At 31.7% G+C, this 24,031-nt stretch overlaps 1 protein-coding gene across 14 annotated transcripts in view; it reads right to left on the reverse strand.

Moving 5' to 3' along the window:
* LOC130895024 (uncharacterized) overlaps window positions 1-17,272 on the reverse strand; it is a 721,573-nt gene extending 704,301 nt beyond the window's left edge. For 3 of the 14 annotated variants that reach the window (XR_009059420.1, XR_009059422.1, XM_057802119.1), the window contains exons 1-2: window positions 16,937-17,262; window positions 16,519-16,573 (exon numbers count right to left, since the gene is read on the reverse strand). The gene's annotated coding sequence lies outside the window, so the exon portion shown is untranslated. Of the gene's footprint in view, window positions 1-13,829; window positions 13,930-16,486; window positions 16,574-16,936 lie in introns of those variants that run through there. The other 11 variants (XM_057802123.1, XM_057802120.1, XM_057802117.1 and 8 more) reach the window with 8 other exon arrangements.
* Window positions 17,273-24,031: the final 6,759 nt, after the last annotated feature.

Here is a 24,031-nt window from a genome sequence, read left to right on the forward strand (position 1 = left end):
GTTGGGAACCAAAGGTGCACTAGCATATATTACTGATGTGATATATAAATGTTTAGACAAAAGTAAACCAATTATAGTTACTTTTCTTGATTTGGTTAAAGCATTTGACAATGTCAATCATAAAATCTTACTAGATAAATTATATAGTTATGGAATAAGAGGTAGTGCTTATGGTCTATTAAATAGCTAGCTCTCTAATAGGATGCAAAGAGTAAAAATTGATGTTTATAGTGATTATAAAGAAATGAAACTGGAGTACCCCAAGGTACAATCTTAGGACCACTTTTATTTATTATTTACTTAAATGATCTTCTTACTAAAATAACTGATAACGATATTGTATCATATGCAGATGATACAGCTGTGATAGCTGAAGGAAAGACATGGGAAGAAACTATAAATAAAATAAATAAATTATTGGATGAAATAGATGTTTGGCTTACTGCTAACAAATTAACGTTAAATATTGACAAAATGGTCTATATTAATTTTGGAAATTATTGTGATAGTGTTCCTATCGACTTAATAAAAATTAAAGAAAAGCTACTAACTAGAATTGAATGCTGTAAATACCTTGGAATTATAATTGATTATAATTTAAAATGGAATAAGCATATTGATTATTTAATCAATAAAACTAAGTATCTTACTTTTGTCTTCTATAAATTATCTAAATTTATGGAAAATAAAACTCTTACGGTAATTTAATATGCACTTTTTCAAAGTATTATAGGTTATGGAATTATTGCATGCGGTGGTGCGTATTCTAATAATTTAAATCTGATACAGATGCTTCAAAACAAATTATTAAAAATTATTAACAAATACAATCTTACTAATAGCGCTTATCCATTAAATATGGAGCAATTATTTTGCTTGGAAGCTGTTGTATATTACTATAAAGAACTAAATAATAAATATGAGTAATCAACAAGTAAAACTAGATATAAAAGTGTTCTACTACCAAAAATGTTAGTGATAAAAATAGTTATATTGTGACAATAAAATTATTTAATAAATTACCAAATGAACTTAAGGAGATAAAGGGAAATTGCAAGAATAAGTACATAAAAAGTAAATTGAAACTTTGGGCGGTAAAAAATGTTTAAACCAAATAAGTACTAAATTTTATTAATGTTAATTATTGTATACTAACTGGGGTTGGGATGACACATTTCTGATTAAAAAGCATGTATTATGTGTTTTATTATTTTATTTATATTTTATTTATAAGTAAGGCACCAGTTCCTAAGTACAGGTATTGTATACCTCTGTAGGAATTATAAAGTATTGTAAATGCTTGCAATTTTTTACTGGTTATAAATAAAAATATATGTGTATATTGGGTTATTATATACACTGTGACCCAAAGATCTATTGTACGAGGATGCATTGATATCTTGTTAGCCTAGACCAGTTCCATGCATAAACAAAATATTGCGTTACCATAGCAACGAATAATAACCTATTAGATGTGTCAGTGTAAAGTTGACGTCAAAAAAGTAAACCAAACTTACGCAATATATTAAAATAAAAAAGATGTCCACCGAAATTGTGAAAATCGAAAAATTGGAGTATCGAGCCATCATCAATTACCTGTATTTAAAGGGTTGAGAGGTAAGCAGATTTACGAAAGATATGCTTAATACCCTTGGTGATCAATGTCCTTCTTATACGACCGCGAATAATTGGACTGCAAGCTTCAAAAGAGGTGAATTTTCCATTGAAGATGATGACCGATCGGAAACGAGGAGCGAGAAGTTTATAAAAGCTGTGGAGGTCTGTTTTGCAGAGCAAGAAGAAACATTTTTTTGAAAGATCTAGAGACGTCGCAGGTTCGTTGTAATAAATGTATCCAATTAAGAGGAGAATATGTTGAGTAATAAAATATTTTTACATTGGAATTTTGTTTGGTCCTGTAGGCTTAGAATTTTTCAATATATCCTCGTATACCCCTTTCTTGCTACGATACTGGGAAACTCAGGGTTTACAGCTGATATGTAGATCCAACTAGCTTTAGTTGCCAGAGATCTTCGTATTCTATTTCATACGCTTCCAGGAGTAGTGCTCTGGAGTTCCGTAGTGTTTCTTACTCTAAGCAACAAAATCTGCATGCTACATTATCTGCTAAGTGTCTCCGGGAATTTATTGTAGGGTAACTTTATTTTTCTTGCCTAGCTCGTTTAATTTTTCTAGATAATCTAAAACGAGTTTGGATTTTATGATATTGGAGCTTAAATCTGCTTGGTTATTATCGGACAGTATGATGATCTCCTGTTTACGATAGTTCCTATCTAAATTGAACTGGACACATTTTTCAATTGTATAGATTTCTGCTTTAAAAATACTTGGCGTGTTGCTCAGGATTTCAGAGTGTTTGGTACTTATATTGTTCTCTTTTTATTTTGATTTGTTCATATTTTTTTATCCATGTCATTTCATGAATAGGTCTTTTATTGCAAGTTATGATTATGACAAATGTGTGAGTGATATGAATCTTTTGATAATTATCTAGTTATTAAATTAGTTAAACAACATTATGTAGCATCTAAATCTTATTTTAAACATGTAGACTGATGAAAAATTGTGATGATTATTAAGTACAAAACTTGTTAGTATTAATAATAAAAATTTCATTAAAAACTGATCATAGAAAATCCTATATAAAATTTAAATTTTTCAACAGTTATTGTTAGCGACATCCGCTTAAAAAGCTCCTAGCTTTGCAACTAATTTTCGTTAAGAGATTGAGATTGAGATGAACGAATTTTGACATCCCCCGTTACACTCTATATAACAAAAAAATCATCCAAATCGGACTACTCGTTCAAAAGTTATATGGAATTGGAAAACACATGCACGCATTCGCATACCCAAAGGCATTTTATGGGGAAAGTTAAAGCACTAAATTCGAAAGAATTTTCGGTTGGATAGACATAATTTGTAATTATTGAACTAGAATTGGAGACTGGCGTACTTCAAATTTGTGACACGTGTCTGCCTTCAAGCTTATTAGTTTTTTTATTGAAAAGTAGTAAAAATACAATGAAGCAAATTATCTGGAGAAAAGTATCAATACTTGAAAACAAAAATAAAGAACAGTTGAAAAAAAATAGATGATACACCATGAATATTTAACAAAAAAAAATAGAAAATTTTGTTGGAAGCTTTGAATTAATTTTTTTAATGGAGCTGTTTTTTGTTAATAATAGTGGTGAGCAATACTGGTCTGGGTCTAAATTTTGTTAAAAAATCAAGACCGAGACCAGCTTAATTGTCTTATTTGTCCAGTGGTCTCAAACGGTGGTGGAACATGGACGACAAGAGTACGGAAAAGAAAATTCGAAAGAAAAATCCTTCTATAAAACCAAGACATTGTTCATTTTATCAAGGCTCGAAGGATCCAATAAATTGTATATATGCAACAAATAGAGGGAAATGGACAATATCACGGATGCGAATTATTGTTTCCAAGTCAAGGCACATAATACTATGGATATCCATTATCCATTATCCAAATTCTTTCAATCGTTTGTCAAAATGAAAGCATCATCCTAGTCTGGATTCTTCACACAGAAAATAGTCATCCCAGTCTGGATTCTTCACACAGAAAAATAATAGGAATGTAGGTATTTGGGTTCTGGAAAACTGTAAGAGAAAAAATGGTTAGATGAAAAACGTATTGTATTGTATTCATTTGGTAGTTCGATTCTATTTTAATGATAAATTGTTAGCAATTTTATAATTCAGAATAATAATTCCATAATTAATATTCAATTCATATTTTTAAAAACAATAACATAAAAAAACATAATTATTAATTTGTTTGTACCTATAACATAAAGGTGAAATATTACACTGCAAGTCTAAAGCACGTATGGAAAACCAAGACTAACATGGTCTTAGTCCCACATTTACTCATCACTAAAAATAGCTTATATTTTAGGATAGTCGATTGATAACAGTGAAACTAATGCCCAAGCACAGCATCGATGTTTTCTGGCACACCGTCGATTTTGGACGACATTCATGAAAATCATCTTGTAGGAAAGTGCGACCACGACTTAATTCGGGAATATGGAGAGTCGATGGAACTGCTGTTGGTTTTGAGTACGTTCACCATTAAAAATGTCAAACTGATGGCAATGTCAGATTTAACATATTTACATCATTGTTGCCATTTTTCAAAACTTAGGTAGCAATCCTTGTATAATTAATAAATAAAGCCATATGCTGCGGAATGTAAATTGTTTGTGCATGAATCTATTGCACTCATTGTTTTGTTAACACTATCCCTTAGAGGTAGAATATTTTGATGAAATGAGCAGAGCATTCGCAGAGTAGTGCTTCTAAGGTTTGTTCACGGAATCTCCTGTTGTCGTTTTCTGCCATGCGTAAGGTCTTATAGTGGTATATCACGGAGCAGTATCCTGCTAGAAGATTGACCACCAGTTTAATGTTTTTTGGACATTTCGAGAAGTTCCTCAAGTTTCTTAGGTGGTATGGTGATCAAACTTTTGGCTGGGTTGTTGATGTGACATCTTATGAAGCCTCAGTAGGGCTCTGGTTCAAACTACACAGGAGCTGTCCTTTTATAGCAAGACTGTTTGCTTCCTCGTTGCATAGAATTTACATATTAGTTATTTTGTTTCTGTTATCTAGTGTTTCTAGAGCTTATTATAACTCTCGCGCTAAATTAGCCATGCACTCAATAGCCCTCAGCGCCTTTAATACCGTTTGGCTGGAGGGTCTTTGAATAAATGATCAAAACATTCCAAATCAAGTTTCTTACGTTAGCTTAGAACCATCTATATACCCTAGAGATAGATACCAAGCTTGCAGATCTTTATTGATCCATGATTAGCGGATATGGATTACCACCTCAAATGGGATGTCTGTGCTCATCACGCTATGCATTTGGTCCAATGGTTTGTCTTCACTTTCTAGTAATTTGGAATTTCTGGAACCGTTGGTGATATTCATACCAAATACACTGTTTACACCACTTCTACACCAACACTCACAATCACACTGGTTGACGCGCATTTCGATAACCAAGTTAGCGTCTTCAGAGACTGAAAGTAAACTATCTAGCGTGCCAGACAGTGTAATTGTGTGTTAATGTAGTAGTGCTGTTAACAGTGTATTCAGTATCCGTTTTCTAGATTCACCAATTCTAAAATTCTTGAGTGGCCTGTCAGATATCTGGACAACAATTTTTCTGTCAGAATTTCCTGTGATCGCCGCTAAATCCCTCTTTTTTCACGATAAGGAGAAGGGGAAACAGTTTTAGCGTCTCTAAGGATGTAGTTAGGCATATTGACTTACTTCCTGTGATACTCAAACAAAACAGCATTTGAATTTTACTTGATTTTTTTCTGACTTGTTGTTTTTTTTCAGTTTTCGGCAACCAAACGCGTATGCGTATGCGTATGCAATCGTAGATTTGATAATTGTTTCATGTACCCAGTATACCATATTAAGTTCAAGCCTCCCTTGCCTTGTCTACGAGCTTGAGATAGTGGCTTTGGGGGTTACCTGTATAAATAATTGTTCCAAGTGTTTTATTTATGATGACTCTCAGATACTTCACTTCATTGAAAAGTATCAGTTGTATTCCATCAAGGGTGCTTTGTATCTTCAATTACTTCAATTGTGTTTAGAGTCGTTTGCAAAGATTATGTCCATTTTTAGTCGCGTCAATGAAGCCTTTGTTTCGAAAGTCCTCAATAACAGCTCCGATTTTGATGAATTTTTTTTTAATTTTGTTTTTTTATATTATTTAAAATCAGAAACCTCTTAGAGCGGGGACGGAACTATTTATATTATTTAAACAATATTAACGACATTTATACAAAAAATTCAGTTTGATCTCTATTTTTTTGTAAAAAAATCTCCACATATTAATCTCATTGTAACAAATATTTGATACAAAAAAGTTTTTACCAATAATTTAATATTAAAATAAAAAAAAACATTTATGTGTTACCTGCATACTTACACATATGTGGTCGAGGATATTTATCATCAGTATATTAGATATTTACGTAATAATTATGACACAAATGTTAAAGTTGTATTTGATGGATATAATAATGATGGAACTAAAGAGTCTGAGAGAAATCGTGGATATATCGGCAATACATTGATTATTTATTTGAAGAAGACATGCCTTTAAACACAACGAAAGAGAAACTATTAGGTAATAGCAAAAATAAAAATAGGTTTATTAATTTTCTCTGCAAAAAACTAGGCGAAAATAATATTGAGTGGAGTCAAGCCGAAAGTGAGGCTGATCGATTAATTGTGCAATCTGCTATAGATTGTTCATCTCTTCAAGTAGTTGTAGCTGAAGATATTGATGTGTCAGTTTTATTGATGGCTTTAGCACCTGATGATAAAGAAATGTTTTTTTTAAACCACTAAAAAATAATATCTTACAACGAGTTTACTCAACAAAAACAATATTAGAGAAATATCCAAATATTAAAAAAACCATCTGTTTTTTATTCATGCATTCACTGGATGTGATACTACATCCGCTTTCTATAACAAAGGAAAAAGTAGTTTTATTAAAGTTTTTGATGATAATCAAAAATTATATGCAGCAGCTGAAAATTTTATGGTTGAAGAGCAAAATGAAGAAGTGCTTTTTAATGATGTTATTGATTGTATTCTAACAATGTATGGTTCTAAAACTGCCAAATGCTTGAATGAACTGCGATATAAACATTTCATAGCATTAGCTTTAAAAAGTAAAAGCGTACAACTTAATTCCTTACCTCCGACAGAAGATGCAGCAAAACAACATATTAAAACCAATCAAACCAATTAAAATGACACAACCAGCAGCACCTGACAACGTTTTAAAAATGACTGCAGTAACCACCCACCACTGAAGAAGATGAAGAAGTCTCCGAAACGCGAAATAAGAATGAAAATTAAATGTACTTTTTTGTATATAAAATAATGAATTTTCTATGGTCAATTAAAAATTTATATTTTGGTCCAGAAATTAATTCCATGTCATTACTAGACATAACATAGACATAGGTAATTGTTTATAACATTCATTAATATATTTACAAGTTTTTAATGGATATCACAGAAATTGTTTAAACAAGATAAATCGTTCCGTCCCCATTCCAAGAGGTTTCTGATTTTAAAAAATATAAAAAAAAAATATAAAAAAAATATAAAAAAAACCTCAAAATCGGAGCTGTTCTTGAGGACTTCCGAAGAATGCCTGTTTTATGTATTCATTGACGCGACTATTTGAAGGAGATAATCAAGAATTGTGTATGCTGCCTTTAATCTACTAGGAATTACGAAAAAAAAAATTATAAAGTTAGTTAAGATGACATTTGATAACTCACACAGCAGAGTAACGACTGATAGAATTGTATCAGACGAATTTAGGGATGAAAAGGGATTATCACAAGGGTTTCAAAGTGGTGTTGGAAAAAATTTTACAAGATAGCAAGATTTAAAAAATGGTCTCTTCAACATAAACAGCAAATAATTACATATGCAGATGATTTATCATTAATAACCTGATCAAAAAAAGAAATGGAAAAAGCATTCTGTAAACTAGAATAAGCTACAAAAAATTAGGGATTAAGAATAAAACAAGGAGAAAACAAAGTATGAGGTGCTAAGACAAAATATGATTGGTAAAACGGACTATATAGAGATTAAAGAACAAAAAACACTGTCAAATAAAAATGAAGAGCGGACGGAAATAAATAAGAGAATAGCCAAAGGAGTAAAACCAATCAAAGGAGTCATCTAGAATAGCCAAAATTAGAATATACCAAACAATAATAAGACCAACAGTTACGGAAGTGAAAAAATGGGTTTTAACAAAGGCTGAAGAAAGAAAACGGGTTATACGGGAGAATGTATTGAGAAATTTTTGGGGGAATGAAAACAAGTGAAGGACTTTGGAGAAAAGGAATTGAAGAATTACTGAAGGATTTGTATAAATACCCATCAATAACAAGATGCATAAAAGCCTAAAGAGTAAAAAAAAACTACTAGAAGGAGGAGGAGACTAAAGAAAAAATGGTTGGATGCAGTTTTCAACGATTATCGAGGGGTAAAATCGCAACCTGTGGAGAATAATTATGATATCAGTTGAAGACCGATGAGAGAAGAAAAATAAGTCAAGGGCCTTGATACAGTGTGTCTACTTAAGTTGGAACCATGTGGAAAACTTTTTTATTAGCGGTTTTATGAAAAAAATATCCTTGATAAAAAGTTCTGCATGGTTCAAAAGTTATAATGCATCCATCAGATATCAATTTTTTAAAGTAGTATACGAGGTTTGCCAAAAAATTTGAATTTTATGCAAGAGTAAAGTCTCTTTATTTTTCACAATTCAGAAAAATTTTGTAGAGTAAAGTTGTTTTGAATTAAAAGTTATATTCAAATATGCAATTACAGACATTTATTCAGGAAATTCAGGTTTTGTGATTATTTACTAATCATTCCGTATTAATTATTCTGGCGGGATAAAATTTAACGTAATCTAGGATGCCCTGACATGAAGTATGTGACAGTGAATGTTAGAGTGAGTTTTTTATAACATTACAATAAAAATTGCGAATTTACTAAATCGTGAAGAAAAAATAGAACTTGTGTTAATTGTTGAAGACAATTATAAAACACATAGAGGCCTTAAATATTTTTAATAATAGACATCCGCATAAGAACATTACGCATTCAACAAAAATTTTAAATAAATTTAAGGCTAGTGGAAGTATAGAAAATAAATTTAAGAATTAACTCCGAAAACGAGTTGCGAATGAAAACACTGAATTTGAAGTGATGCTTTCTGTCGTAGAAGACCCAAAAATGTCATTAAGAATAAGGGCTTTTGCAATCCAAACTACTTCAGTAAGTAAAGATAGAGTGGCAAATATTTTGGAAAGTAATGAATATCATGTATACAAACCGCAATTTGTACACACGTTACTTCCAAGGGATTACGATATTCGTTTTGAATTCTGCGCTCTGATCCAAGGAAAGTTGGATGAAGACCCGTTTTTTACAAGAACTATAATATTTTACGATGAGGCAACATTTTCTTCAAACGCAACCATCTCATCACAAAATTGTCGTTGGTGGTCTAACAGTAATCCAAACATTGTAATAAAAACTCGGAACCAATATTCTTTTGAACCGAACGTATGGTATGGTGTGTACAAAAATAAATTAGTAGAACCATTTTTTTCTAACATTCCTTAAATGCCGCACAATACTTACAACTAAGTATTAGAAAATCAAGTGAGTGATTTTGTGCCCGACTTTCCGTTACAGAACGTATGACAATTTGGTTTCAACAAGACGGTGCTTCCATTCATAGTACATTAAACGTTAGAGTACTCCTTGAAAATATGTTTAATGGGAAGGTGATTCACTAGTATTCAGATATTTTTTGTCCTTCTATGGAGAGGAGAGATTTGGAGAGGGTTATTTTTGAAGAATGCCAAAAAATTACTCCAAATATGATACAGAAAGTAAAACAAGATTTTGACAAAAGAACATTAAATGTTTACAAAAAGAAGGTGGATATGTCGAAGCTGTAAGACATTTAATTATAATTTAATTATGTTTAATTCTGTTTAATAAATATTCTTTGTATGGATTTTTCAATTTCTACAATAAATAATTATTATGCATTCATTAAGTATGTAAATTGCAAGGTTGTTCAAAAACAGTGATAAATAGAAAGGTTATCATATTTTTAACAGGTAAGAGAGATAAATTGTATCCATTCAGAATAATTAATACTGAATGATTAGTAAATAATCACATTACCTGAATTTTTATAATAAATGGATGTAATTGCATATTTGAATATATCTTTCAATTCAAAACAATTTTACTTTATGACATTTTTCTGAATTGTGAAAAATAAAGACACTTTACTCTTGCACAAAATTCAAATTTTTTGACAAATCTCGCATACTGCTCTAAAAAATTGATATCTGATGGATGCATTTCAACTTTCGGGCCATGCAGAACTTTTTTTGAAAAATAACTATTTTTCATAAAATCACTAATAAAAAAAGTATTACGGATGCAAATATTTTTGACAAAATATTGTGAGATGCCAAGTTCACATACTCTGATAAACTTGTCTGACCCGATTTTTTTTTTTTTAATTTTGATCTAAAAAGTATTATCAACTGAATAGAGCAGAATATAAATCAATATTTACATGGGTACAATAATAATACTGAAAAAGTAGAATACTACCGTTCACGCTTTCTATTTATTCCAAAAACGAAGCAAAATTTTATTGAATCCCTGTCATTTAATAACCAAGAGTGATTTACGATCAGTCGCTTAATTAACTCTCATAATTTACAGTTGAGAAACGATGTTCACACGACATAATATACAGACACGGCAAACAATTTGTAGTAAATGTTTGGGTTGGGACAATTGGAAAGCACTTACTCAATCAACAGTTGACGATCGTATAAATGGATAATTTATCTAATCATTAGTGTTGAATATATAATTTTTTTAGTATAATAAATTAAAATAGATAATAACGAGAACTGCAACTTATAATTGTAATAATAGATATTGATACGTGTCATAGTGTTAAAAGTGAGTTTTTTTTGTGGGTGAAAAAGTGTAAAACGGTTAGAGATAACTTGACAATTTCAAGAACAATATAAAATCAATGTTAACACAAACGTCATACAACGTTGGTTTGTTTGTTTGTATAACTGCACTATATTGATAATGAAATAGGCGAATTTGGAATGACATTAAACATCAAAATGTATTTTAATATTCAAATACTCACAAAATTGTGTTAAATTAGTTATTTATTATATAAATTTCATAACACTATTTTGTCGCGACGCGTTTTTTAGAGAATGACGAGCGTAGCGAAAAGTTAATACATTTTTTCCTATTTTACCCCTATTATCTATTAAGTTCTTATTTGTTATTTGTAAAAAAATGATTTTCTTAAATACAAATCGCAACACAAAAGTTATCGGAAAGGAAATGTTAATTGATCATTGGAAAAAAAATTAAAGGAATTTACGAGACGTTAGCAAACTCTCACCGACAAGGCAGCGAATATGAAATTCGTATTCGTAGCGAAAAGCATAATGAGCCGCCATTTGACTGGAAGTCATCGAGAGAAGAGTGCTCCACTAGACAGACGTCACGGGGGCTGGTAGGAATGAGCATTAAAGGCTGTAACGAATTAGTCCAGCCTTTCTAGAAGTTTTACAAATTTCGCTTGCTCCACCCTGTAAATCTGAACCGTTCTTGGAATGGTTATTTGAAGCAATCTCCGGCTATGGACGTTTCTTGTAATGGTACGTGCTATAAACAAGTATCGAAAAGACCGTCTCGGAAATGGTTTACGAACTATACCCAAGTCGGTTGGAACACAAAACAAAATCGTTCATATAACAGTAATTGCCCTGTTGGAACACGTAATTTCTATTGCGCAGAATCGACGGTGCTGTGGTGGATTGAAAGGAACCTTTTGTTTCTCAATATTTATGCTTCTTATAGTAGAGTTTTGTCTGTTTCAATTTAGCTTTTTGTCGTGTACGTTGTAACGAAAAATGCTGAAAGTTGCAGGAAGTTAATTTTCAAATATTTCTGGGTGGATTGAAAAATATCCTGAACTTAAAAGCAATGGTAGTGTTTTGCAAATTTCATAGATTAAATGGAGCAGAAAAAATTCCAGAAGTGTTCCCTGAAGTAAATAATGGGAACAAATCTTTCCTTAACGCTCCTTATCGCGTGTGCCAATATAAAAGCATAATGGTTTCTCCACGTCCGCTGGACATTGTGATCACACGGTGGGGAATATGGCTTGAAGATGCACTATTAGATACGGGTAAAATGTCAAAGCGTGAAAAATTAATATTTCAACTGACTTGGCATTTATTAGATCCCTTTTAGAAGGTTTGTCGGTTGTTATTAAGAAACTAGAAGAGAATGATCTTATTCCCAGTGACCAAATAAAAATCATTGAGGATGTTGGAAAATCGTTGGAAGAATAAAAAGCGAAAAAGTGATCGTTATTTATGAAAAATTCCAAAATATTTAAAAAAATCCTGGATATCAACCATTAAACCATTTTAATGACTACCTGAATAGTGATTCTGCCACAAACGAAGGAGACCCCAAATTGCTTATCGAAAAAAATCAAGAAATGTAATTAATTATAAACTTTAGTTCAAAAAATCAAGACGTAAATAATGATTTTTAAATTTTCTTTTGCTTTATTAATTTTCTTTCACTGATAAAAAAATTATTATCCTACCAAAATGTGTACAATTACTACTACTGCTGTAGCCACTCAAATCCAAGTTGAAATTTGTCTCGCCAACAAGTTGCCTCTATAATTTTCGATTCTCAGCCATGTCTACTTCTCCACCAAGTCTCCTTACATCTTCACCCATATTGCTCTTGGTCTTCCCAGTCGGCGCCTCCCTTCTGGTTGACCTCTTCACACTCTTCTAATTGTTGTTTCTTCATCCCTTCTTCTTACATGGCCCAGCCACCTAAATCTTCTACTTCTTATCACAGCCACAATATCTGGTCGTCTGTACCGGTCCCTGAGTTCTCTGTTTTTCAGTATTCTCCATACTCCTCCTTCGAAAACTGGCCTATATATTCTCCTTAATATTTTATTTTCAAATGTTATCAACTTCTTCTGGGTGTGATTTGTTAGTGTCCACACCTCAGCTCCATAATATAAAACTGGCTGTATTATGACTGGGTATATTCTTATTTTCGCATTTTTTACAGCAGTTTACTTTTAAGTAATTTCGAATTTCGATAGGTTCCAAAAGCATCTACATCCTTACAATAGTTGTTTGTTTATCAGTGAGGACTGTAAATGATCTGATTCATCCCTAACACATCGGGATAGACAAGTAAACAGTGTGTTTAAAAAAATTGTTAAGAATTAGATAAGTGTTTAGTAATAAGTGCATAGTTTATTAAATAGCGACTAGTGTAGCATACTTAATACAAGAATATAAATAAATTTACTAAGTAAAAGACAGTATACCGTATAAAAAAATATTCAAATAAATTAGAAGAAAAACATTACAGCATTTAACGATTTCCATCACAAAGGAATATACTAATAACTATTGAAGACTAATTTGATATTGGTAACAAGCTTCTTTGACAGAAACATTTGAAAAATAAATCCAATGCTTTTGAATAATTTTTATTTTAAAAATATCAGCAAATTTTTACCATTAGTTCTAATTTTTGAGATACTAGTCAATTGATGTTAGTTTTGATACCACCAAAAATAAGAAATGAATATGTCTTCAAGGGTTGAAATAAAAATTTCTATTAAAAGTAGAATTTGATTTACCAAATAAACCCCTGAACTAATACCTACATCAAGTTTCTTACCTTTCCAGCCCTGCTTAATTCCAGAAATTAGTTATATTCTTAAAATGATCCACCACCACTAATTATAAAGTTGAAGTACTAGATTGGTTATGTTCCTTGTTTTATAGTCTAGTATCAATACAATGAGCTAAAAGAATGGTGTCCACAACGATGTTTTTGTTATGTATGTGGTAAATACACTTCGAAAGAAAAGAGGAAAACTATTTCTGACTTAATGAATAGAGGTTATCTTTCCTGTTTTAGTGATCATTTGGGTGATCAAGAGATATATTGGGCCCCATATTTTGTTATGTATAACATGTGTTGAACATTCGCAACAGTGGACAGTTGGAAAAAAAGTGCCTTTAGTTTTATGCCACAATGGTTTGGAAAGGACTGCAAAGCCATCATGACGACTGTTGTTTCCATCTTTCAGCAGCCTTCTTGACTCCCAGAAAATCATTCAGAAACAAGAATTCACTCTTTCTAATCAAAGGAAAATAGTTGGTTGTAGAAACCATTGATCTACAAATTAGTTGATTTACATTTACATTATTTCACAAAAAAATCAGTTTTCATTAGGTAACTTGTTCTTAGATACTAACATGCCAGATTCTATTCTTTTTTGTAGCAAGAAAGTTTATGGTTCTTATTGGGAAAACAACATTTCCAGATTGTTTATCTTAATGAACATTATTTATGAAAAAATTATATGTGAATATCGCAAGCTTTTTATATACCCTACTTTTAATTATCTATATTAATTTGAATTATAAAGAATATAATATGCACATCATTGAGCGGCGTTTGCCATCAATGGGATAAAAAATATTTCGCTTCACAATGACTTTATGAAGACTAGAATACTCTCTACCAATTTGAATTAACTTGTGACAAATTTTTGAAACCAGCTAAGCAATCTGCGAATTCGATAAAATTGTTGATTGTGGTTAAATAAACATTGAAATAAAAAAAATTACTTTCAATCAATTAGAAAAAAAAAGAACTCAAACTTTTAATGACATTCAATACAAAACAACTAATATTGATACACACATACAAATATCTTACTGTGCTGACAGACAAAATAGATGCAGAGAGAGTGAACAGAACAAGATTTCAACAAAATTGCGAACTACAACTTATACAGCAGAAAATTGGATAAGAAGAAGGTGGAAAGATGCGGTAAAAACATATGTGATGTAAATAAAATATCTAAGAAAAATAATGGGAAAGCTGAAGGGGACAAGATAAAAAACTAAAGTATTCAAAAAGTAATAAAACAAGAGCTGATAATAGAAAAAATATTCAAGAAATAGTTGAATTAGTATAGATGTAGTTAATGAATGAGAAACAAAAAAAATAATGACATGAGAAAACACTATTGAAGAACAAATCAGGATACCTAATAAAGGAATTGTGTAAGATGGCAAAATACAGAAGACTTTGTCAGAACTGGGTACAACTCAGACCCGATATTTTAACTAAAAGGTGTAAGGAAAGGGAAGAAGAAGATTGGGTATTGTTATTCAAAAATACATATATGAACTTCCTCACAATTTTCTTTAAAATATGTAAAACAATATTTCTTTAAATTTGAAAGAGAATTCAATTCGACTATGCAGTCTTGACTTAGTTCAATAAATATAAGTAATATATAAATTAAAGAGAGACAAGTTTGTATTTTGTTTTTTGTTATTCGATACCTTTTCTACTTATATTTAACTGATGTAAAAGTAAAAAGATTAAAAAGTAAGAAATCTATCATTTTACAAGTGCAAGAGGTATACATATTTACTTTAAAAAATCAGACAACTAAAATTATTGTCAATGACATAATCCCCTGTTTATGTCATATTCATGTTTTAAGTTGTCTGTTGTGTGTTCAAAAGAGGTGAAGTTGTTAGACCAGCCTTACACCACTGACATATCCTTCTGGAATGTTGATTGTTTTTTTTACTGTTGGGTATATATTTATGACACTAAAACCATTTGTCAATTTGTAAAATTATACAATATATTTTCCCATTTTCAACATTGAAAATTAACTACATTCTATACATTCCATTTAATCAAGTAATTTTCTTTAAAAAAGCAATTGTCCTATTAATGTCATCAGATAATAATAAATTTTTAATCAAATACAATTTTTTAGATAGTCTAGGTGAATACATATTCATTATTTCAATTACAATACTAACTTTGTTTTTCAATGTGTAATGACTTGAAAATGACTAAAGATGCTTGCATAATTATATTAATCAATAGATCACCTACAATATGAATAACAAAATAAAAATATGTGTCAAATGCAAAAAATAATTTTTCTTTAGTTGTTACATTTCAGAAATATGGAGCTGCCATCAATGAAATTATTTGTACTTTCATTAAGAGAGATCTATAAATTTTAATCAAGTAGCTTAGGTTTTAACATCAACAGCTTCTTCATTTCTATCTATGTGACCCATTTCGAAAAATTCTATTTTTCTTAAATGTGTCTTTTCTTGATATTTTATGGTTTGTTAAAGTGGGTTTAGTTTTTATCCTTTTGTTGAAATTTTAATCTATTTTCTAAATACTGAGATATCCTTCCCATGTTAAGAGACAATTTAGCAACAAGAACACACAAAAGTGTCTAAGAAATACACATTGTGCCAGGGGTTGACTAAAATTTGATGAATAACTTTGAATATAAAAGTAAATTAATTTAAATAAGATAGTCATTTTCTGTATATGTCTCTACAATAACATTTCTAAATTCAAATTTCCTCATTTCCCAAGTTCTCAAGTCTATTAAACAAAACATTCTTTTAAAACATACGCATTAATACATAATCATAAATTGTAAATATAATTTAACTAGTTGCAACAAATTTCATTTAGATGGGATTCAAAGTATTGGATATATCATAGTGTCAAAAAAAGTACATAGTTACTGTGAAAATGCATTTACCTAATGTCAACTGGAAAAATATTAAATAACATTGTTGTTGAATGAAATATTGTAATAATTATTACTATACGTTTAAACTTTAATTCAGCAGCATGAGAAAAAAGATATGGTATTCATAAACAAAAACACCTGCAGTTAAGTGTAATTAAAGCACATTTTACTTACAGATTAAACGAAAGTCACAGGAATGTTGAACCAGTCTTCAAAATAGGGAATCTGCAATAAAAAAATAAGTGACTGAAACATTATAGGATGCTGGTTAACGGCCACAAGATCATCTCTAAAAAACGTCAGTGTAAAATTTTAGTACAATGCGGTTAGAATGGAATTTATGGGTAATAAAAATGTTCTGGACCCAACACGATCTACTATTAAAAATTTGCGAAATACATGTAAAAGAATAAAATCGATATTTTTAATAAAAATTGGAAGAAACCTCTATTTATCAAATTTGTGGACCAGTTGTATACTGATAACATTTTTCTTGTATACGCCCAAGATTCTCGCTGTCCTACTTAAAATGTTCTATGAAAACTATGGAAAATTCAATGAAAAGTATGATAAAAAGTTACTACTTACGAGTATATTCGTTAATGTATCACACAAAATAATCCTAGAAGATTAAAAGCTGAGATATAGTCGGCAGAAGTAAAGAACATCCATAAACACTTTGCATAGTCTACTTCATGTAGACAAAGAAACATTACATTTTTCCAACGGGGTTTTTCACACATTCACTTCACGAAGTACAATAATTGTGCACTTGTCACTGACTCTAATAATGTTCAAATGCATTGATAACGATTTCGGATGCCGGTTGCTTTAAATTGTTTACTTATTTTGATAAGTATTCTGATAACGTCCGCGACAACAGCGACTAACATCACGACGCCATCTTGTAAATTGTTTAACAGTGCTGCCACGCCACATGTACGGATCAAAATCAAGGTGAATGCACACTTGCTGAGTATACCACAACAATAAGATGAAATTTAATTGTTTTTTGCATGGTTTTTCTTATTTTGAATCAATTAATCTCATATATAATTGATGTTGAGCATAGTTTAATTCATAACATTCATAAATGTATAAATAAAATAGCGAACAAGTGATTTATAACTCCAGATGTATGACATTATCCTATTCCAATACATAGTTAGCGCCGAAGGCGCCAGGATTATCTTTTTAATAGTAAGTAAATTTAAGAATGAACTTTAACAAACGAATAAGCTATTATTAAATGATTTTTAATAGCAAGAAAGTTAGTTAGAAGCAAATTATGAAAGAAAATTGTACTGGTTAAGCATTTATAAATATTGGTTTCAATTTGAATAAAATGGCAATAACATATAATTAAATATGTAATTTTTGTTATTAAAATAGGGAATAAGGAATGGAAATAAAAATAAACTAGCGGATCCCCGGCGTGTGCTACCAGGATAAAACATAAATACATTTATTTGTTCAAAAAAATAGTTATTTATAATACAAGGGATGTAACATTTATTAGTCGAGAACGATTTTGACGATGATGTTGGAGGCTAGTAAAAATACTTATATTTCGATACTTTTCTCATGAAATTATTAATCTTTACGCTGTCCTTGTTCCTTACTATAATTTTATAAATTATCGTGAAAATTATCTATATGATTGCTAATGCGTTAGTGTTTCGTGACTGGTAGGGAGGATAATATAATATCCTCTGGTAAAAACAGTCGACGAAAAAAGAGCAATTAAAGTGGCGTTGCGGTTACGAGGGTTGTAACAAAAGTATGGTTCTCGTATTTTTCATTATTATATTTATTAATTACCGTTTATTGTTATTCATTACATAGTTGAAAAGCTTACAATGTTGTCTATTTTCAACAAAGTCTCCATTTTTTGACACACTTTTGAAGACGGTGCTTCAGCTTTGGTAGGTATTAATAAGTCGAATAAGTCGCTAATCCATAGAGAAAGCGCGTTATCTCTACTCCGACTTTATCGTTAAACGTTTTTCACCTAAGTGCTACTTTAGCTTGTGGAAGAGGTGATAATCGGAGGGGTCTAAATCCGGGATGTACAGAGGATGGGGCATAACAGGCCACCCAAATTTCTTCAAAAGCTCTAGTGTTTAACGAGCGACATGGGGTCTAATATTGGAATTTGGTAAATGTTTCTCCATATCTGTCATCCCAATTTGCATGAAATCGATGAGGAGTACCCCCTTCCGATCTCTAAACACAGTCGTCATAACCTTTCCTACCGACTACGTTTGTTTGAATTTCTTTGGTAGCGTTGAATCAGAGTGAAGCTATTGATGAGATTGTGGTTTTGTTTCGGGCGTATTGGAATACCCACCTTTTATCTCCTGTAATGATAGAGTCCAGCAACATCTTCTTGTTACCTACCCCTCACATTGTTGAAGGAACTGGCGAAATCAGTCAAGGCGTTGCTCCTTGTGTCCGTTAGTCTGTATTCGGGGTCCAAACGAGCCCTCACCTTGCGATGACCCAAAGCTTGTCTTGAAGTTCTTTCAATTGTACAACAGGAAGATTCTGGAATGCATTTAACAAGTTCACAGAGAGTGATCCTCCGATATTTGGGCCGCTCACTATTGATCTTCTGGATAAGCTATTCCGAAACCGGCAATCTTCCACTTCTTCATAGTGTTGTTCCGTGCAACGCTCCGCAAAAGCCCTGCACCGTTTGCTGAATGGACATGCACTTTTCACCATAAACCTGTCAGCTGTCGATAAATCTCCACGGTCGGTAACTTCCTTTCGGGGAGAAACCGGATTACTGCTCGAACCTCGCACTTGGCGGAAGCAGCGAACACCATTTCGGTACTGTTGTTGAATGTAGCCTAGCATCCATCTTCCCTTGAAGCTGTAGCTGATTGGCAACCCTCGTAGAAGGAATTTCTACACAGCTCTTCGCCCGATTATAGTCTTAAAAAGTAATTATACTTTGTAGTAAATCGCAAATAAATTCTTAGTTTTGAAGTAAACAAATGGAAGGGATGAATAATTTCGTTCTGTATTTTTATTTAAGTTTGAATGTAATGCATTATTTTCGTATAACTTTGATTAATGTGATAAAGATTTTCAAATTATTTACAACCTTAGAGGGTGTTCCATAATGCTGTGACATATGAGAGATCCATTTTTTAAAAATAAAACAGCCTAAAGGCAGTGAACGATCATTGGGTATGTACCCGTTCACGCCGGCATCGGCTCTATCAGAAGTCCACGCGATACCGGTACATGTTTGTTGTTGTCCTTCATTGATTGAACTGGAAAGATGCTTTTGGTTGATGTTTCTTGAAACATATTGCATTTGCTCATGCTTTCTGAAGGCATCGTTATCTTATTTCTGCAATTTTTCTCTTGATCCAAGCTTTTTCAACGAAATCAATGGTTCAAAGAATGATAACATAGTCATTAAAGCATTTTAGTCAGCATTATTAGCATTTTACATAAAATTCAATTGTCTTTTGAAAATACGCGTGGTCACACCGAGAAAATATACTGCAAACGTACCGCGGGCGATACCTCCTGAATCATTTCATAGACCCTTCACCTCCCTATCTACATAGCTACATCTAAAAACAATGTAAAACAAATGAAAATGACGTCGCCTGACGCTTGGAAGTATAAAAGCGGCCTTAGTGTTTTTGATTTTTTTTTTCTTCTATTTTTTTTTACAATTTTAGGTGTTTTAATTTTAGTGAATACGGCACCCACTAGAAATACGTAAGAAACAAAAAATGTGTTTTTAAGACAACTAACGGAAGCTAATAAAAAATAATTTAATATTAAACCATAATTTTGCTATTTTGTGGGCCGAAAATAGCAAGGCATTAAGTACAAATTCACCATTATTTTTCACAAGACTAATAACGACCACAACGCAGCGACAACCCAACCGTACTTGACATCATCAAGTGTATCAAATCGAGTTCTGTTTGAATCACGATACCCTTTCATTTCACGTTAAAATACTCCTTCCTAAGTACAACGATTCGCCGAGTTTACATTGTTCCATTTGATTGTCTAGCTTCTCAAATTCAAATTCACAATTAAGCAAAAACCGCATGAAGAGTTACCTATATTCATATGAGATTGAAAGTATATATTTTGACATACAAGAACATGATTCTATTTATATTTAAAGTAATATAAAATAAGTCGTTTTACATCCTTAACTCTGAGTTGAATTGGACAGTCTGCATGGGATGTAGACCAATTCATGTCGGATCTTTTTTATTTCGTGATTTTGAAAACGTAATATCGTTTTGTGCTTTGTAGTGTATATTCAAAACAAGGCGTAATGCGAAGTCGATCAATATATGTTTTTGAGAATTATAAGTAAAACGAAAGTTCTTTTTTAACAACATACATAATAAAAATACAAAGATTACAAAAACTGAATTGAATTGGAACTTTTATACAGTTTTAGATCTACATTCAATTATAAAAGTTTTTTATTACAATGATCAAATTTCTTCTCACTTCTCGTCTTTGCTGACGCCCAAAGAGGAAAGTTCCAAGGCCCCAAGCCTGGCCCAACCATGAAGAAATCTGGGCCAAGCTTGTAAGCCAGGCTTGGTCCAATCTTGGTAAAACTCTGGAGTGATAACGATGGGGGCGGGCCAAGATTAAATACCAAGACATATACATCACATAACTTTTTCTTCTTTATCTTTATTTCATTTCTTTATTTATTTTTTATTCAATATGATTTTTAAAATAAGCAAACATAAATTTTTATATGTATTTAATCTTACTCTTACTGTAATAACAAAAATATCAGTTAATTAGTTAAATAAACATATTGAATGCTTATAGCTTGCACAACTCTGTACCACTATCGTTAACCTCACTAACAGAGTTGATGTTCACACATAAATTATTTAAGCATTACGCGTTCACAATTGAATTTTTTTCTCTATTCAATGCACGCCACGGCTTTTGGAAAAGTTTCGTTCTGATATTTTTCTAGAAGGAAAAAACGAATCTCATCTACTTAAAATATCTACATAAGATACTTCAAAGATATACTATAAAAAAAGGAAGAGAGAGGTTCATTGGGTTTTTCTGAATGGGATAGGGGGGCATTATTTATGTGTGTTGAGGAATATCTTAGGTTTGGTCCTGATATAGAAAACACTTTTCTCTGCAGTGCTGGATTTCTATTAGATTTAGGAGGATAGAGTGGTGCGGACTGAATAGAATAAAAAGAGTAAAAAAGGCTGGATGAAACAAACACTTTTCGAGTGTAATAGATTATTTTTTCTTCGATTAAGTCAGCAAGTAAATTAGTACAGTTGCAACTGTATTATTTCCCGTCGTCAACCATTTGGCTGTTGGGTATAAGGAAGTTTCATTTTGGACTTTGAGAAAAGAGGCCACGTAGTAGTGATCCAAAGGGTTAAAAAAATGTTTTTGGTAGATATTAATTGATTCGATGGTGCAAATCACATATCGGACTAATAGGTCATTTAGACAGCTCGAAATAGGTGTTATGTCAATATCCACATAAGCGCTGATACTGGGGCTGAATCGGTACTTCTATTGGCATTACCTGAGAATAGGTTCGCTTGAATTTTCCTCCGAGAGCCTCGACGAGATAGACTCGCCTTCATAGTTTACCCATAGTATCGCTTAGATCCGCCGTCCAACAGAGAGTGTGAGTGAATCTCACTGCACTTCCTTGCAGATCTTGAGACTTTCTCCCTAAAGGGTTTATTGAAAATTTTGAGGTAGAAATCGTATCCTCCGGGTATATGGAGGTTTCAAGACGATGGCTTGGTTTATAAAGAATTGAGAGTCATCCTCCATCTCCAGCACCAATCCGAGAATAATTTTAACAGATTTGGGAATTGGACCTTTTCCAAGTGGTGAAGAGGGTCTGGGCTATCAATATATCGTATAAATTATGTATAAAACGGGGCTAATATGGAGCCTTATGGAACGTCAGCAAGGGGGATAGACTAAACATTAATGGAACGCTACAGAAATATACCAGTCGCTGATTTTATAGGGTACAATTTCACGTTGAAGCACGTCAACAGAGGAGTGGAAATGTATACCTTTCATCAAAACATTGATGATATCAATGAAAAACAAGATTTAAGCTGCAATAAGATCACTTGATGGCAATAGAAGATACTAAGTAAATTTTGTTTGGTACTTTGATAATTTTTTCTTCAAAATTAATTATTCAAAAATTGAGCAATTCTAACTTCGTATTCCGTTATATAAAACAGTAAAAAAGTCACTATACAAAGTCGTCCTATGTGTTCTATTTTAAGAAATGGTTAAACCAATTTTTAGATGGAGTTGACACTAAGAAAGGGTTCCATATTCACATTGCAATAAATTGTGTATATTAGCAACTTAGCTGTAAGGAAATATGAAATATGTAATGAAAAATTATGAAAAACGACGTTTACGTTTAATAAATTTGTATATGGTCTAAGTAATATAAAAAGTATTTACTTTTATCAGTGTAGTAATTTTTTGTTCAAATTTTCTGTTGTACTTTACGTCAACCGACATCACGATTTTAAAACTTATTTATTTAAAACTTCATATTTGATTTAAACTATTAATCAGAATTATTGACCGTTTAGGCATAAATTGATAAACCGATACGTATGTTATATCAGGGTCTTTCCCATTTCCCCAGATGTACGTGATTGATAATACCATTTCTATTTACCATGAATTATTCAGCAAATAAAAATTTGATTAATGAAAGTGACATGACTATGATTTTGTGTTAACAATCACCTGATATTTTTTATAGGTAAGTACCTTAAAACTATACTTTTATACAGACAATAAATTCTGACAATAGAATAAACCGAATATAAAACAAGAAACACACATAAAGTGACCTTATCCTTAATTTTAGCTCGGCAGTGTACACTAGTGCATAGGATTACGTGATCTGAAAGTTTATACTATGAACAACAAAGACTTACACAGGATGAATGCAGAGTATAGGGCAATTAAAATTTGTTTTTTACAAATAAGCCACGATGGACATCTTATTAACTGAAGTTTTGATAATTTTTTTAAAAATGGTGGAAAGTTTCATCCATTCTATGACAATCCAACTAACGGAGATATATGCTAAATCTTTTACGGCTCAAGGGTCAATTATTCGCTTACATCACTTATCGTATGTATCCCATACATACATATTTCGGGTGGCTACGTAACTTCTACGAGGGTATATTACTTTTTGGTGTCTTTCGCTCCAGAACTTACTTAACCCTTTCTGGAACCGCTCTATCCGATCGTATCGTACCAGTTAGTAGAGTTTCTCTTTGTAATATGTAACTATTCAGCATGCAAAGTGCTACCGTACGAATTATCTGTATAAAAAGAATAACCCAAGTTTCTACCAAGATGAACTACTATTCTTTCTGAAAGCGATAATCTAGCATTATCAACGTAGCCAGGAAGAAGTAACTGCTGCTGTCCTTGTCCAGTGTAAATTTCAAAACTGTACTTCAGAGGTGCATAGACTAAAAATGTTTACTCCGAATCTGGAACGCTTTGACGTCATATATTGTCAAAAATACAAGCGACATTTGTACAACATGAACGATTCATCAACAACATTCTTATTTGGTTGATGGTTATGTTGAAAATTCCTTCTAAGCGTTCTAAAAATGGTCT

The sequence above is a fragment of the Diorhabda carinulata genome, chromosome 6 (genome assembly GCF_026250575.1).
Source record: "Diorhabda carinulata isolate Delta chromosome 6, icDioCari1.1, whole genome shotgun sequence".
Classification (NCBI taxonomy): Eukaryota; Metazoa; Arthropoda; class Insecta; order Coleoptera; family Chrysomelidae; genus Diorhabda; species Diorhabda carinulata.